At 32.6% G+C, this 15,162-nt stretch overlaps 1 non-coding gene across 1 annotated transcript; it reads right to left on the bottom strand.

Annotated features, from left to right (window-relative positions):
- Window positions 1-448: 448 nt before the first annotated feature.
- On the bottom strand, window positions 449-553 carry LOC140596439 (U6 spliceosomal RNA). The gene has a single exon (XR_011998412.1). It is a non-coding gene; the product is annotated as a U6 spliceosomal RNA (small nuclear RNA).
- Between the last annotated feature and the right edge of the window lie 14,609 nt (window positions 554-15,162).

The raw sequence follows: 15,162 nt of genomic DNA, 5'->3' as shown, positions 1-15,162 counted from the left end.
TAGCTAATTAGGGGCAGCTGGGTGGCTCAGCTGGTTAATTTTCTGACTCATGATTTCAGCTCAGGTTATGACCTCAGGATCCTGAGATAGAGCCCTGCTTTGGGCTCCACACTAGGCGTGGAGTATGCTTAAGATTTTCTCTCTCCCACACTCTGTCCCTTCTCTCCTTGTGTGTTATGTTCTCTCTCTGTCTCAAAAGAAAAAAAAAGGAAAATATCTAATTATTCATTTCAATAAAGATATAAATGTTTTTCAGTTTTTTATTATGAAACAATTGTTAAATTTTAATTCTTTTCTAATTCAAAGATATATACATATAAAAGTTGCAAAAGACAAAAAACTTATGAAGAGAAGTAGGAGAAAATAATCAGATATCCAATACTACATTTTGATGCAGTTTTTCCTATTTATTCTTATGTTTGTTGAAATAATTTTCTTTTCTTTTTTTTTTTAATTGGAATGCTTCATGAATTTGGGCGTCATTCTTGCACAGAGTTTATGCTAATCTCCTTTGTATTGTTCCAATTTTACTATGTGTTGCTAAAGTGAGCACTATTAAAGATTTTATTTATTTATTTGAGAGAGAGAGAGAGAGAGCATGAACGAGGGGAGGGGCTGACAAGGAGGGAGAGGGAGAGAGAATCTCTCTCTGAGCACAGAGCCCAACGTGGGGCTTAATCTTATGACCCTGAGATCATGACCTGAGCTGAAACCAAGAGTTTGACACCTGACTGAGCCACCCAGACATATGAGAAGCAAGCACTATTGAAATAATTTTGTACATACAGAGTTGTGATCTATTCTATCATTTTAACATTGTTTGAGACAGTTTTTTTCTATTCCATTACACATTCAACAGGTGCATAAAATTTTGTCATGTGGCTGTATAATTGTGTGTGTGTGTGTGACCTCCACCATAATCATTTATTCCAGTATTTTATATATAAAATATTAGTTTTAAACATTATTACATAAAGATTTTTCCCCAAAATTTTAATGAATTATTTCCTTAGAAGAGATTCCTAGAAGTGTTTAAAATGTACTGACATTTTAAAGGTTAATTTGTTTTCTACAAATCTTTCCTCAGTTTATACTCTCTCACTAGTATATGAGCCTGCCTGCCTCACTACAGTTTTGCCAGTAATGAGTCCTAGAGACCAAATTATTTGACAAGATCAGGCTAGAAAAGTCATCGGTTAATTTAAAAATCTAATTAAAGTAGAAAGCACATTTTTTTCATAATTTTTCATAAAATTGAAGTGTGTATATGTATGCTAACTTGCCTCTGTTGATTCAGTCAAGGGCTTGATTTGTTGGCCTCTTTGCTATTATCTTTCTTGCATAAGAAAGATACATCCATCTTACATCACTACATTTATCAATTTTTGGTTTTTTAGCAACAAATCAAGGATACTTATGAATAGGAATACAGAAACATTCTGACCTTTAAAGAAAAAATTTGCCTCTGTTTTTATGTTGTTTCATCCAAATTGGTTTTGACATAAATTGTTTTAGGCAGTTTACTCCTTTCAAAGCATACAATTGAATGGATTAGTTACATATAAAAGGGAAGGTAAATACATCTCTGTGGTCTTCATAATCTTTTTATTTGGTACTGGACATTCCCTATATCTCATTATTTTTGGAGTAGAAACTCATATGGAAAGTACAGGAAGATAAAGTTTAAAAATTATATCGAGCAGATCTCTTATCTTTATATTATTGTGTACACAGTAGTCTTGACTTGGCCACATGGCTATTTAAGTAGCTTTGAGTTTGTACATATTGCAAGAAGTTTTCTCGTACTCTTTGTCACTGATAAATACGGTGCTGAGCTGGAATCAGGATACCCGATCATTCCCCCACAAGAAGTTCCTGTAATCTAAGGAAGGACACGGGGGGGGGGGGGGGGGGGGGGGGGGGCAAACGGCCTGGGCAGCAAAAGAGAATTTCTTCCCCTCACAAGAAAGCCAGAGATCTGAGTGCTGCAACCACACTTCCAAGACTGCATCCTACTTTATCCCTAAGGATGACCGTGGAGGTGGTGACAATGACCATGACCATGACAGCAGGCACTGAGGAACTGAGCTAAAGGCTCTACAGCATTATACCATCGAAGTCTTCACAACAACTCTGTGGAGAAGACGTGAATGAGGAAATTCATGACTGGAAAGGTTAAGTACCTTGCCCAGTGTCTCACGTGGGGCTGTTGGAAAACCAGAAATCTGGTTGACTTTTGAGATCATGCTATTCTAGTCTTTTGACTGGGTCTTCCATCAGATCTTCCTCCTCTGCCAGACCTTATAAGCTGAAATTCCCCCTACTTCTCACCCTATGTCTCCATCAAGATAGCTTTAATGATTGACCATACAGACTAAGAACTTCAAAGTGTTAACAACCCTAGATTTTATTTTTTTAGCTCCAAGTACATATATCCCATGGTCACTGTGAAGACAAAAAAAAAAAAAAAAAAAAAGATAGGAATTCCCAAAACTTATGAATATATTGCCTTATTTTGACAAAAAAAAAAAAAAAAAAAGAGTTTACATTTGTGACTAAGTTAAGGATTTTGAGAAAGGGAGATCATTCTGGGTTATCCGGTGTGCCCATTGTAATCATGATTCCTGATATAAGGAAGGCAAAGGTGTCAAAATCAGAGACAGATGATGGGATGACAGAGGCAAAGCTTGGAGTGGAGTACTTTGAAGATGAAGGAAGGGACCTGAGCCAAGGAGTATGGAGGGCCTTTAGAAGCTGGGAAAAGGCAATGAGGTAAAGTTTCTTTGAAGTCTCACAAGGAACACAATCCTGCCAATACCTTGATTTTAGCTCAGTGAGACACATTTTGGACTTCCTTGTGTTGTTTCAAGCCACTAGGCTTGTGGTAATTTGTTACTGAAGCAACAGGAAACTAATATAGACCTTTTTTTGTGTGTAAAAACTTAATTACTTTATTTAGTTGAGAGAGAGAGAAAACATAGGGAGAACAGTGGGAGAGGGACAAGCAGGCTCCATGCTGAGTGCAGAGCCCATCACAGGGGCTCAATCGCAGGACCCAAGATCAAGACCTAAGCTGAAACCAAGGGTTGGACTTTTAACCAACTGAAACACAGGGGCCCTGGAAATTAATATAGTCTTATAAATGATGTTTGTACTTACATACTTCAGTCATGTGCTACTTAGTATGTGAAACTAATACCAGCCAGAAACTGTTATACAGTAAGGAACAATTCTTATGTCTCAGTTTTGTAAACTCTATTATGCTTCTTCTCATGACATTAGTCAACATGTATACTTTTTTGGGGTGTCTTAAAGTTTAGTTTTTAAAAGAACAATAACTTATGAAAAGTTAACAATTATAGCCTTAAAGTGTTGTAGAATATGTCGATCAATTAAACCTCTGACATTTCAAAATAAATCAAGGAGAAATGAGATCTTGCAGAGCTATTTGTCAGAATTGATTTTAATTTATAACTAGAATGTGAATCATGGGTAGATTCTGTAGAATATTTAAAAATCAATTATTCTTTTACCTGAAAGTGAATAAGGAAAAGGAGGACTTTAAAATGTGAAGAACTTTACAGGGAAGATAGTGACAGTGAGAAATTATTATGAAAAATATTCAGACCCAGAAGAGTCAATACAATATTGAAAGACAAGAACAAAATTGGAGAACTGATGTTAGTTGACTTCAAAATTTACTATAAAGCCACAGTAATCAAAACAGTACTGTACTGGTGAGAAAAAAAAAAAAAAACAGATAAAAAGGTGAATGGAACACAACAGGGAGCCCAGAAGTATATCCATGTACATGTAGTCAACTAATCTTTGACAAAGGAGCAAGGGTCATAAAATAGAACAAAGACAGTTTTCTTAATAGTAGTACTGGAAAACTGGACATCCAGATGCAAAATAATAATAATAATCTACCTGCATACCATGCATCCTTCACAAATGTTAAATCAAAACGTATCACACACTGAAATATGAAATGTAAAACTATAAGGCTACCAAAATATAACACAGGAGAAAACTTAAATGACATTGGGTATGGTAATGACTTTTTGTGGATAATAACAAGGGCACAGTTCATGAAAAAAATAATAGATAAGCTTGACTTATTTAAATCAAAACCTCTGATCTGCTAAAGACAATGTCAAGAGAATGAGAAGACAAACCACAGACTGGGAGAAAATATTTGCAAAAGACACATGCAATAAAGAATTATTGCCCAAAATATATGAAAAGCACTTAAAACTCACAATAAGAAAGCAAGTATTCCAATTAAAAAATGGCCTAAGACTTTAACAGACACTTTAGCAACAACAGCAACAACAAAAAGTAGTAATGGCAAGTAAGTATCTGGAAAAATGCTTCATATCGTGTGTTATTAGGGAATTGCAAATTAAAGAAAAAAAAAAACACTGAGATACTATTACACATCTATTTGAATGGCCAAAATCCAGAACACTGACAACACTGGCGAGGATGTGGAGAATCAAGAATTCTCATAAATTACTGGTGGGGATGTTAATAATATAGCCACCTTGGAAAACAGTGTGATGATTTCTTGTTTGAACTTACTATATGACCCTGTAATCTTGCTCCTTGGTATTTACCCAGAAAAGTTGAAAATTTTGTCCATAAAAATATCTGCACATGGATGTTTATAGCATTTTTATCTGTAATTTTCAAAATTTGAAAGCAACCAAAATGCAGATGACTGAATAAATAAGCTGGTGCATTCCAACAGTGTGATATTACTGAGTGCTAAAAAGAAATGAGCTATCAAGGCATAAAAGACATGGAGAACCTTAAGTGTATATTACTAAGTGAGAAAAGCCAATCTGTCATGGCTACATGCTGTATGATTCCAACTATGTGACATTTTGGAAAAGGTGACATTATGGAAACAAAAAGATTAGTGGTTGCCCAAGGTGTGTGTTTGGGGGAGAGATGAATAAGCAGGGCAGAGAGAATTTTTATGGCAGTGATTGCAATGATGGAAAAATGTCATTATATATCTTTCCAAACCCATTGAATATATATTAAGAGTGAACTTTAAGGTAAGCCACGGACTTTGGATGATTATGATGTGTTAGTGTAGGCTCATTGTTGGTTAAAATGCACCATTCTTGTGAGTGGGGATGATCTATCAGGGAAGCTCTGAATATGTGGGGCAGAGACTGTACAGAAATCTCTGTACTTCCTTCCCAATTTTATTTTAAACCTAAAACTATTTTAAAAAATAAAGAAAAAATATTCAAGGGAGAATATATACTTAAAAACCCTTTGAAATAATTGTCCAGAAAAAATTTGAAATGTTTTCTATTTCATCCTCTAAAGGAAATTAAGATTTTTTTGAAGTAGTTCAACTGTATTTCTACCTGCACAAGATATAACAGAACCCAAAGGTTTGCTTCTAGCCCCATTAGGTTCAATTTACATATAATGGAGATTTTGCATCCATCAACACCCAGTGATGGATAAGAGCAATTTCAACTTGACCTCCATTCTATGGATAATTTTAAAAGCAGAGTAATTTAAAAGTTATAATCAATTATTGATATTACTTGGCTTCTTAAACATTATGTGATAGGTAGTGGTTTAATAATGCAATATGAAAGTGATTAGATACATGAATTAGGGTTGTTGGTATATAACGTTGCTGGCTTTTTTATATGCATTAATTAAAATTATTTGTCTGATATATTTGATTCATTAGTGGTGTTTACAGAATTATATATTATTATGATTTAACAGGGATAATATTGTCTTGTTACAATGGGAAAATTCTTACCTTCATTCTCTAAATACACTAAAGTCCTGAAAACATTTGAGTACTTTAAATAATGGATTTAAATGTTTTGCAATGGTATTAAACGTCAATGGGCTTCTGTTTCTAAAACTTCATATATTACTTTCTTACATTTCTCCATTTATATTGAACATGTTTGGGTAAAAACAACTTATTGTTGGAAATAATTGCTTTGAAGAAATGATCTGTTAATAGACATTTTTACTTAAATATGAACATTTAGCAGGAACAAAGTATCCAAATTTGGATAATTTGATTAAATAGATATGATATTGGTTCTTGATTAAATACACATGATATTAAATTTTACTTCTAAATTTCTATTCTTCAGTAGAAAGCATGTGAAAAATCAGGGTGCCTAAGTGGCTCAGTTAAGTGGCTCAGTCAGTTAAGTGGTTCACTCCTGATTTCAGCTATAGGTCATGACTTTAGGATCTTGGAATAAAGCCCTGTGTTGGACTGTACACTCAGTGGGAAGTCTGCTTGTGGATTTTCTCTCTCTTTCTCCCTCAGCTCCTCCCCCTGCTCATGGTCTCTCTTCCTCTCCTCTCTAAAATAAATAAGTAAATCTCTTAAATTTTTTTTAAAGAATGTGAAAAATTACTAATATAAAAATGAAAAATATATCTGTACATGAGAACTTGAATATTTATATACACACAAAGATTTGTATATACCAAATTTATGTCTTTAACTACATAAATACGTATGCATATAAATGTGCCTCTATTTTTAAATATACAAAGAATTCCTAATAATCAAATAATCACTAGTCAAATAAAAATACTTGATAATTACATATAAGTTAGCAATTTTAATATATTCAAGTATATTCATTTTTCTTGTAAAAATTACAACCTACATGACAGTTCTCTCTATGTGATAATTCCTACATTTATAATATATATTATTTCTTTTAATTATCATAATAATCATGAGGAATATATTAAAATGAGAGGTTGAAAACAAAAAAAATAATTAGAAGGCATCAAAGAAAAGATTTGAAAAAACATGTATCAAATACACAAAAACATACCTTCTTAAAATATATGCATCATTCACATATATAATAGAAAAACAACCAAATCAGTAGACAAAGGGGAGCAGACACAATGAATAGCTTACAAAGGCAGAATTTGTTTTGACTGTCTGTAAAGAAACATAATCCTTGGGACACCTGGGTGGCTCAGCAGTTGAGCGTCTGCGTTAGGCTCCAGGCCTGATCCTGGAGACTGGGGATCAAGTCCTACACAAGTCCTACATCGGAGCCTGCTTCTCTCTCTGCCTGGGTCTCTGCCTCTCTTTCTGTGTCTCTCATGCATAAATAAATAAAATCTAAAAAAAAAAAAAAAAGAAAAGAAAAGAAAGAAAGAAAGAAACAATCCTAATAAGACCATACAAGCTCTCACCCAAGGCAAGTTTCACCCATGAATTTCCAGGAGCTGTCAGGTGGCAACATAAAACCCTGCTCAAGGTTCATGCTGGTGGCAACAACTTTCCATTCCATAGAGTTAGAGCCATACAGGTGTGGTGATGAGAAAGAATGTAAGCACATAACAGAGCAGGTACCTATTGTAGTAGTTCAGTTTTTCATAATGTTTTCCACCTTAGAGACTGTGGGTGAGCAATGCCAGATGCCCATATACTATTGTCCATTGCTACTCTACTTTGCAAAGACATTGGTGGATATTAGTGGCTTCCAATGGGAATAATAATTCAATCAAAATAGGCTGGATCATAAAGATGGTTCTTTATTTTGTGAGTTTTCCAAAGTTTCTAGAGCTTCTCTGTGAGCAGTTTTAAATTTCAACCTTACATAAAGTACTTTAACAGCTTAACTTGGCTTTCTATTAAAGCTATCTTTCATTGTCAGTTTGACAAACAGTAATAAAATTAATTATTTGTTGCAAATACCTGTAGTATGCCAGGTACTGTGCTAAATTTACATACATTATCTCATTCAGTCTTCATAATAGTCCTATAAGATAGGTACATACATAAAACACATTTTTTTTCTTTCTTTCTTTCTTTCTTTCTTTCTTTCTTTCTTTCTTTTCTTTTTTTCTCTTTCTTTCTCTTTCTCTTTCCTTTTTTTTTTTTTTTTTTTTTTTTAACTGATGAAGGATGTAACACATAGACTGCTCAAAGTTACACAACTGGTCAGTGTAGAGCTGGACAGTCTGATTCCAGATCTTACACCCATTGTAGTCCTTGGACACCAATAATCCAATCATAGAAATAGGGGAACTATTCAAATAGATGTTTGATGAACTTCATTAAGAGTCAAGCAGAGTCAAGCTAGTAGTTAAGACATCCTCATTCCAGTGCTCACATTCTTAATCACTACTACCTACCCTCTCTTCAAGAGGAATCAGTGACCAAATTGGTTTGTAATGCTAAGACACATTTTACATTTCCCAACTAAGTTTGTTCTGAATAAAAAAAATGAGCAAACATCTGAATTTCTTCTTTTAGGATACCCAAAGAGGAAGACTTATTGAAAAGTCTGGGAAAAAAAAAGAATGGAAATATTCTTAACTTTATGTTTACCTATTACTTATTTAAATTAACAAAATTAATCACAGATTTAAATTCTGTTGTCACAGGTTCAGAATTATTTCCCATGCATTATTGTGCCAGAAATGACACGGGGAAATTTCTCTCCCATAATTTATTTTGGAAAATTTAAAATTATAGAGTAACTACATCCTGATAGAGGTATTTGTGAACATATTACCAGAATCATTGTTTTTTTAATTTCCCCATGGGAATATGTTAAAGAAAGTAGAAATACTAATCTAAATAATCTACCTTAGAATCATCTACCTAAAAAAATGGTAATCATGGTGAAAAATGTTCCTACCCAAGTATTCTAGCATTGTTAGCCACTACCATAGTTCCATGTTTGGGATATCTGAAATGTTATATGAGGTGTGATGTAGAGGGAAGCACTCTTTTGGATGTATGCCTGTTTCCTGGAATTTACCCTGCATCAGCTGTGAAAGTGATCCAAATGTTTAGGTTTATTTGAAGATACAGCAACTTCTGGCTGACATCTGGTCTAGTTATTTGTGGTCAAAGTACACAATTTCTCTTTTTCTTTTTCTTTCTTTCTTTCTTTCTTTCATTCTTTTCTTTCTTTCTTTAGATTCCTTCCTTCCTTCTTTCCTTCCTTCCTTCCTTCCTCCCTTCCTTCCTTCTGTCTCTCCTTTTCCTTCCTCTCTGTCTCTTCTCTTCCTTCTCCTTTCCTTTCTTCCCTCCTGTCTTTCTTCTTGTTGTTTTTATTAAAATTTCAGATAAAGATACAAGGTTGGTAATAGTACCTTTTTGAAACATTTTTATAGAAAGATAATTCAGAGGCTGTGATATATTCTAATGAACTGGACATTTTAATGTATTGTTAACTTTAATTTTTACTGTAAATTTCTAGCTTGGAATAAAAAATTACTTTGATATGTCATTGCATTATATTACTTTTCATGTGCAGCAGAAGGCATTAGTCATTTATCAGCATCTTGACCTGGTGACATAATAATAATAATACCAAGAGTTGAAGTTAAAAATTTGAAATTACAGCTCTCAAAAGTAGAAAATGTTGGAGATAATAGAAAATTATTCAAGGGGCACTCAGAACCTAAGTCTGCCTTAGGTTCGGATTGTGATTTCAGGGTCCTAGAATTGAGCCCCACATTGTGCTTCCTGCTCTGTGGGGAGCCTACTTCTCTCTCTGCCTTTGTCTCCTGCTCCCTCTGCTTGTGCTCTGTCTCTCTCTCTCTCTCTCTCAAATAAATACAATCTTTAAGAAAAAAAGAGAAAAGTATTTGAAGTCTGTGATTTGTCATTGATCTTATAATTTTTTTTATATTTTAATCAAAATTTTAGCTGATTAAAAATTTTTAGCTAATTTATACCACTCTTATTTGGTAAGGAAAGTAACATTTTATTCTTTTGGTTGTTATTGTATTATTTTTAATAGTCCTGAATACTATTTCCAAGGTTGTTAATATTTATGATTCTTGGAGAAACAAAATTACAGTATCTGAAGGCTAGCCTTTTAAGGGAACTTTAATTTCACATTTTTGATTCCACATTTTACAGTCTACCTGCTTATTAACCAATACCTGTGTGTATTTTAAATATTTCATGACTTCACTACTATTAACTGATTTATTACTGAAGGTCTAAACCAGCCCATTTGAAAAATTTACTTCGTATTTGTATTCTAGTTTCCTATATTGAGGCATTCTATTAGAAACTTTTCAGAACTTATATTTTTTATAATCCAAAGGCATACATGACATTTCACAGAATCTATTAAACTGGAATAATGATTTTATCATAAGATACTATTTAACTCCCAAGACTAAATATTAGATAAACATAGACATTTTAGTTTAATGAGAGCTAGTTCTTAGCTATTTTACATCTTAATTTATTTTGGATTATTAAAAGTCATATCTAGATTAGAATTCTTGAAAGTATATATATTTCTGTTTTGAAAGGGGTTTATTGGACAAATTTAGCAGAAATTAAAATTAAATCCTGCAGCTAGAAGGAACATGCTCAAAAGTAGACTAAAATGCTTCTCCTTGATTATGAAGTTTTTGATTAATAAGAAATGAGACTATCAAACATGTTAAACAAAAATGAAAAAAAAAAACTTCCTAAAACCTAAGGTAGTACTTAAAACCAAATTCCATTTTATTCTAACATTTAATTAGATTAATAGATTTTGGTAGATAAAACTAGATAGATCTTGAATTACCTGAACATCAACATATTTATCATCTCTTTTTGTAATAATACAATATGTAGGATATTATTTTAGAAAGTAAAGAATCTATAGCATCTGTGAGTCTTCTAAAATGTCACACAAACTATATGACAGGTTGGTTATCATGTGTAATTGTTCCTAAGTATTCCTAAGTATTCATTGTTTCTATGGCAACAGGAGGAATAAAAATGTCTCTGCTTCACTGGTTCTTAGTTCATCATAAAATATTGTTTCATTATGCTTACAGAAATTCACAGAAGAAAAATAATCCTCATTTAAAAAAAACTTATAGATTTATCTGTATTAAGAATGGGTCCTTTGTGCTGATACAAACCATTTCATACTTACATAATGCACAGGTTTACTGGTTTCTATCAGACTTTCTATTTGTCAATCTTCCCTCCATTTTCCTCTATAACCTATCTTTTCACTAATCTACATTCATTGCTTCCTTCATCTTAGCTCAATTCAATATCACATGATTATCTCCTTAAATACTGAGAAAGTTCTAGACAGATTCAATATACATTCATGATGAAAATGATAAAGAAAATGGGACTGGAGAGATATTCTTTTAATATGATTATATTTCTCTACTAAATATCTCATATATATCTCTATGATTTGGCAATGTAGTAGAAATATTCTTAGCCAGGACAATTAAATAAGAGAAATCAGTTAGAGTTGTAAAAACGGGCAATTTAAGGAGTAAAATGATCTCTATGTTCAGTTAATATGATAAAATACATAGAAACGCCAGAGAATCGATACTAAAACTAATTCAACTATTAATGAATTGAGTAAGTTGACCAGGATATAAAATTATCATATAAAGTCAACAGTCTTCATATATACATTTAAGATTGCAACAAAGAAGACTAAATATAAAGACATAAATTTCACAAGAAATGTGTAAGATCAGCATGAGGAAAAAAATTTAAAACTAAATAGAGATGAATAGATAGAATAGATAAAATAGAAAGTCCAAAACTAGATGCAAATACATATAGAAATTTAATATATGATAAACTGGCAAATCAGTTTACCAGGGTAAAGATTGACTCGTTAATAAATAGTGATAAGACAACTAGGTAGCCATATGGAAAAAGCTAAAATTAAATTTGTCTCATATCATATAAGAGATTACTACGGATGGATTAGGTATCTAAATGTAAAGAATGAAGCCATGGATCTACTACAAAGAAACATTCATGAATTTCTCTTTAGTTTCTGCATAGGGAAGGCATAGTGAGTGTGATATAAAATTCAAAGGCATTAATTGAAAAGACTGTTGCATTTGACAACATAAAATAAAAATGGTTGAAAAAAAACAGTATTTAAAAATATAACTGACTTAACTTGTAGAGAAAAATTGCAACATTTAAAACCGACCAAAGGAAAGTGTCCTTTTTAAAATAAAGAGACAAAAGATCAAAACCCTGATAGAAACTGAGAAAAAAAAAAAGAAATAACTAAAAGAATCACAAAAAAATAGAAAAAAATGTTCTTAAAATATTCTATCATAATTAGAGAAATAATAGTTTAAAAATGCCGAGATCCTACTTATCATGTATCTAATGTACAAAAATTAACTACGTAATATTGAAATTTTCAGTGAGGCTGTGGGGAAACAAACTCTCATATTTTGCTAATGGGAAAGAAAATTAGTAAAATACATTTTTGATAAAATCTGGTAATACTTAACAAAACTACCTACACACTTACTCTTCAATCCAGAAACATTTAAAAACATACACTAAAGATACACCCCCAGTAGTAAGAATACATTTGTGTACAATGTTATTCGTTACAGCATTATTTGTAATTTCAAACTATTGGAAATAACTAATACTCATATACAGGAAAGAGATTAGATAAAATATGGTCTAAACAATGGAGGACTATGCACAAAAGAATAAGGAAGATTTGTATGAATTAATATGGAGTGATTTGTAGGATATATTCTTAAATGAGAAAACCAAATTAGAAAAGAAACTATAGTGTACTATCTTTCATATAAGAAATGTGGGGATATGAGAAAATATACACATACTTGCTCATTTGTGTGAAATAAACATAAAAAATGATACTTTTTTTACCAAAAAGTAAAGACATGGTTTATTTCTAGAAAGTGGATGAGAAGTGGTTGTAAAGGAGAAGGGAGTGTGAGCAGGGATAAGGACAGAGTAACTCTACCCTGAATATATCTTTTTGTATATTTCTGATTCTTAGATGTACAGTAATGCTTCATAGATATCTCATCTCCTCAAAACTTAGCCCAAAAAACTATGTGAGGAAAACTTATGTCACATGGAAACATGTACAAGTGAACCAAACTGAATTACAAATGAATAAAATAATCATATTGAAATAGTACAGAAAAAACAGCTAACCTGATAACTTATAATTGTAACTTTGATTGCTTACCATAAGGCAAAAAAGGCAAAAAAGAGCACTACACAAATGATCCTATCTAATTAGTAAATGTGTTTTTTATAGGTTATAGGTTAACAATTTCAAAACTATGTAATGATATAACATGTGTACTAGAACTAAAAGAAAAAAATGAAAAGGAAATATATTGATTGCATGCAATGAGAGCTGGAATTCTCATCTTTGGAAAAAGATATTAAATATAAGGAAAGGGGAAAAGCTAAATAAACACTGAGATGTTCGACTGGAATCAGATATCAGTATAAACTCATTGTTTTAACAGTTATACAAATAGATAGATCTAGAAATACAGATGTCAGTGTACACATATATTCCTACCTCTATTGGTTGTGGCCAAAAGCACTATAATTAATGACACCCACAAGCAGTGAACACACCTACAACCCAGATCTTGGAAGTACTTAATGAAAGATGTGAGCTTGTTTAAAACAAATGTAGGAGCCATCTGGAAGGAGTTTGAAGGGCCAAAACTGAAATAATTTGAGAAGAAAAAAAAGATAATTATATTGGTTTTTAACCCACATAATAAAATAAATATCCAAGAGTTTATTTTGACATGAGCAACTAATTGAATAATTAGATAGAGGACAAGAAATATTTTTTCCTTACAGAAGAATTTCAATTAATAAATGCAGGAGGTGAGAAGAAAATAGAAAATCACCATTAGACAAACACCACAACGACTGTGGCAAACCAGTCTATTGATGCTAAAAGTGTAGGGTAAAAATTTGAAGAGAAGCAGTATCCTTACATAGTGCCAAGGACATCTCTCCAGAAGGTTTTTTTTTTTTTTAAGATTTTATTTATTTATTTATTTATTTATTTATTTATTTATTTATTTATTATTTCTTGAGAGACACAGAGAGAGAGAGGCAGAGACAAAGGCAGAGGGAAAGCAGGTTCCCCATGGGGTGCCCGACGTGGGACTTGATCCCAAGACCCTGGAATCATGCCCTGGGCCGAAGGCAGCTGCTCAACCACTGAGCCACCCTGGTGCCACCAGAAAGTGTTTACATGGAAAAAGAAATAGTAGCTTTTTAGAGGAGAAACCCTGCAGTCAACACTTTAGCCAAATCAGCAAAATTAATATCACCAGTACTGAGAAACAGTAACATTATGACTTCTATTACATGATGGCCTGAGAGGCACATAGTATCATGTTTATTCTAGTTTTACCAAATAATACATACATTAACTTCTGTCATGAGGAAGCATCAGAAAAACCCAAACGGAGGGAAATTCTACAAAATAATTCACCTCATTCTTTAAAATGTGAAGGTCCTTAAACAAAGGGAAAAGTGTGTAACTTTGCAGACTGGGGGACATGAAGGGCAAATAGCAGCAAAACAAAATATCAGATCCTGCAGATGATTCTAGAGCATAATTCTAGAGCAGAAGAAGTACATCAGTGGGGAAATAGGTTCACAATAAATAAACATAAAATAAACTCCATACTTTAGTTGATGGTAATATATCAGTATTAATTACATGGTTGTTTTTTTTTTTTTTTTTTGAAGATTTTACTTATTTATTCATGAGAGATACACAGAGAGAGGCCAGGACACAGACAGAGGGAGAAGCAGGCTCCATTCAGGGAGCCCGAGGCAGGACTCCATCCAGGGAACTTGGAATCATGACCTGAGTTGAAGGCAGATGCTCAACCACTGAGCCATCCAGGTGACCCTAATTTCCTGGTTTTCATAATTAGACTATGACAATGCAAGATGTTCACTTGAGGAGAAACTGGGGAAGAGGTATATGACAACTCCCAATTTCTGTAACTTTTCTTTAAGTCTAAAATTAGTTTAAAATGAAAAGTTGAAATAGAAAAAAACTTCAAAAACACTCCTCAAACTACATTATTGAATAAATTATCAATTTTTTTTTTTAAATTTGAGAATTTCTTTTCTTGATGCTACTTTGTTTACAGTAATGGAATTTGTAAAATTCCTCTCAGAGAGTTCTTTGTTCTGAAAAACATGAGTGTTTTTCTAAGTCAATTAGATTGGCTCCTCTCTTCTAGAATCCCTCAGTTCTCTATCTCAATCCACACAGAAAATTTGTCTCTGCAGTTTATATTGAAGTCCCAGCAACTTACCTAGTAGCTTTGTCTACA

The sequence above is a fragment of the Vulpes vulpes genome, unplaced genomic scaffold, assembly GCF_048418805.1.
Source record: "Vulpes vulpes isolate BD-2025 unplaced genomic scaffold, VulVul3 Bu000000642, whole genome shotgun sequence".
Lineage (NCBI taxonomy): Eukaryota > Metazoa > Chordata > Mammalia > Carnivora > Canidae > Vulpes > Vulpes vulpes.
The sequence above is the reverse complement of the archived record's forward strand: the minus strand, read 5'-3'. Positions and strand labels throughout refer to the sequence as shown.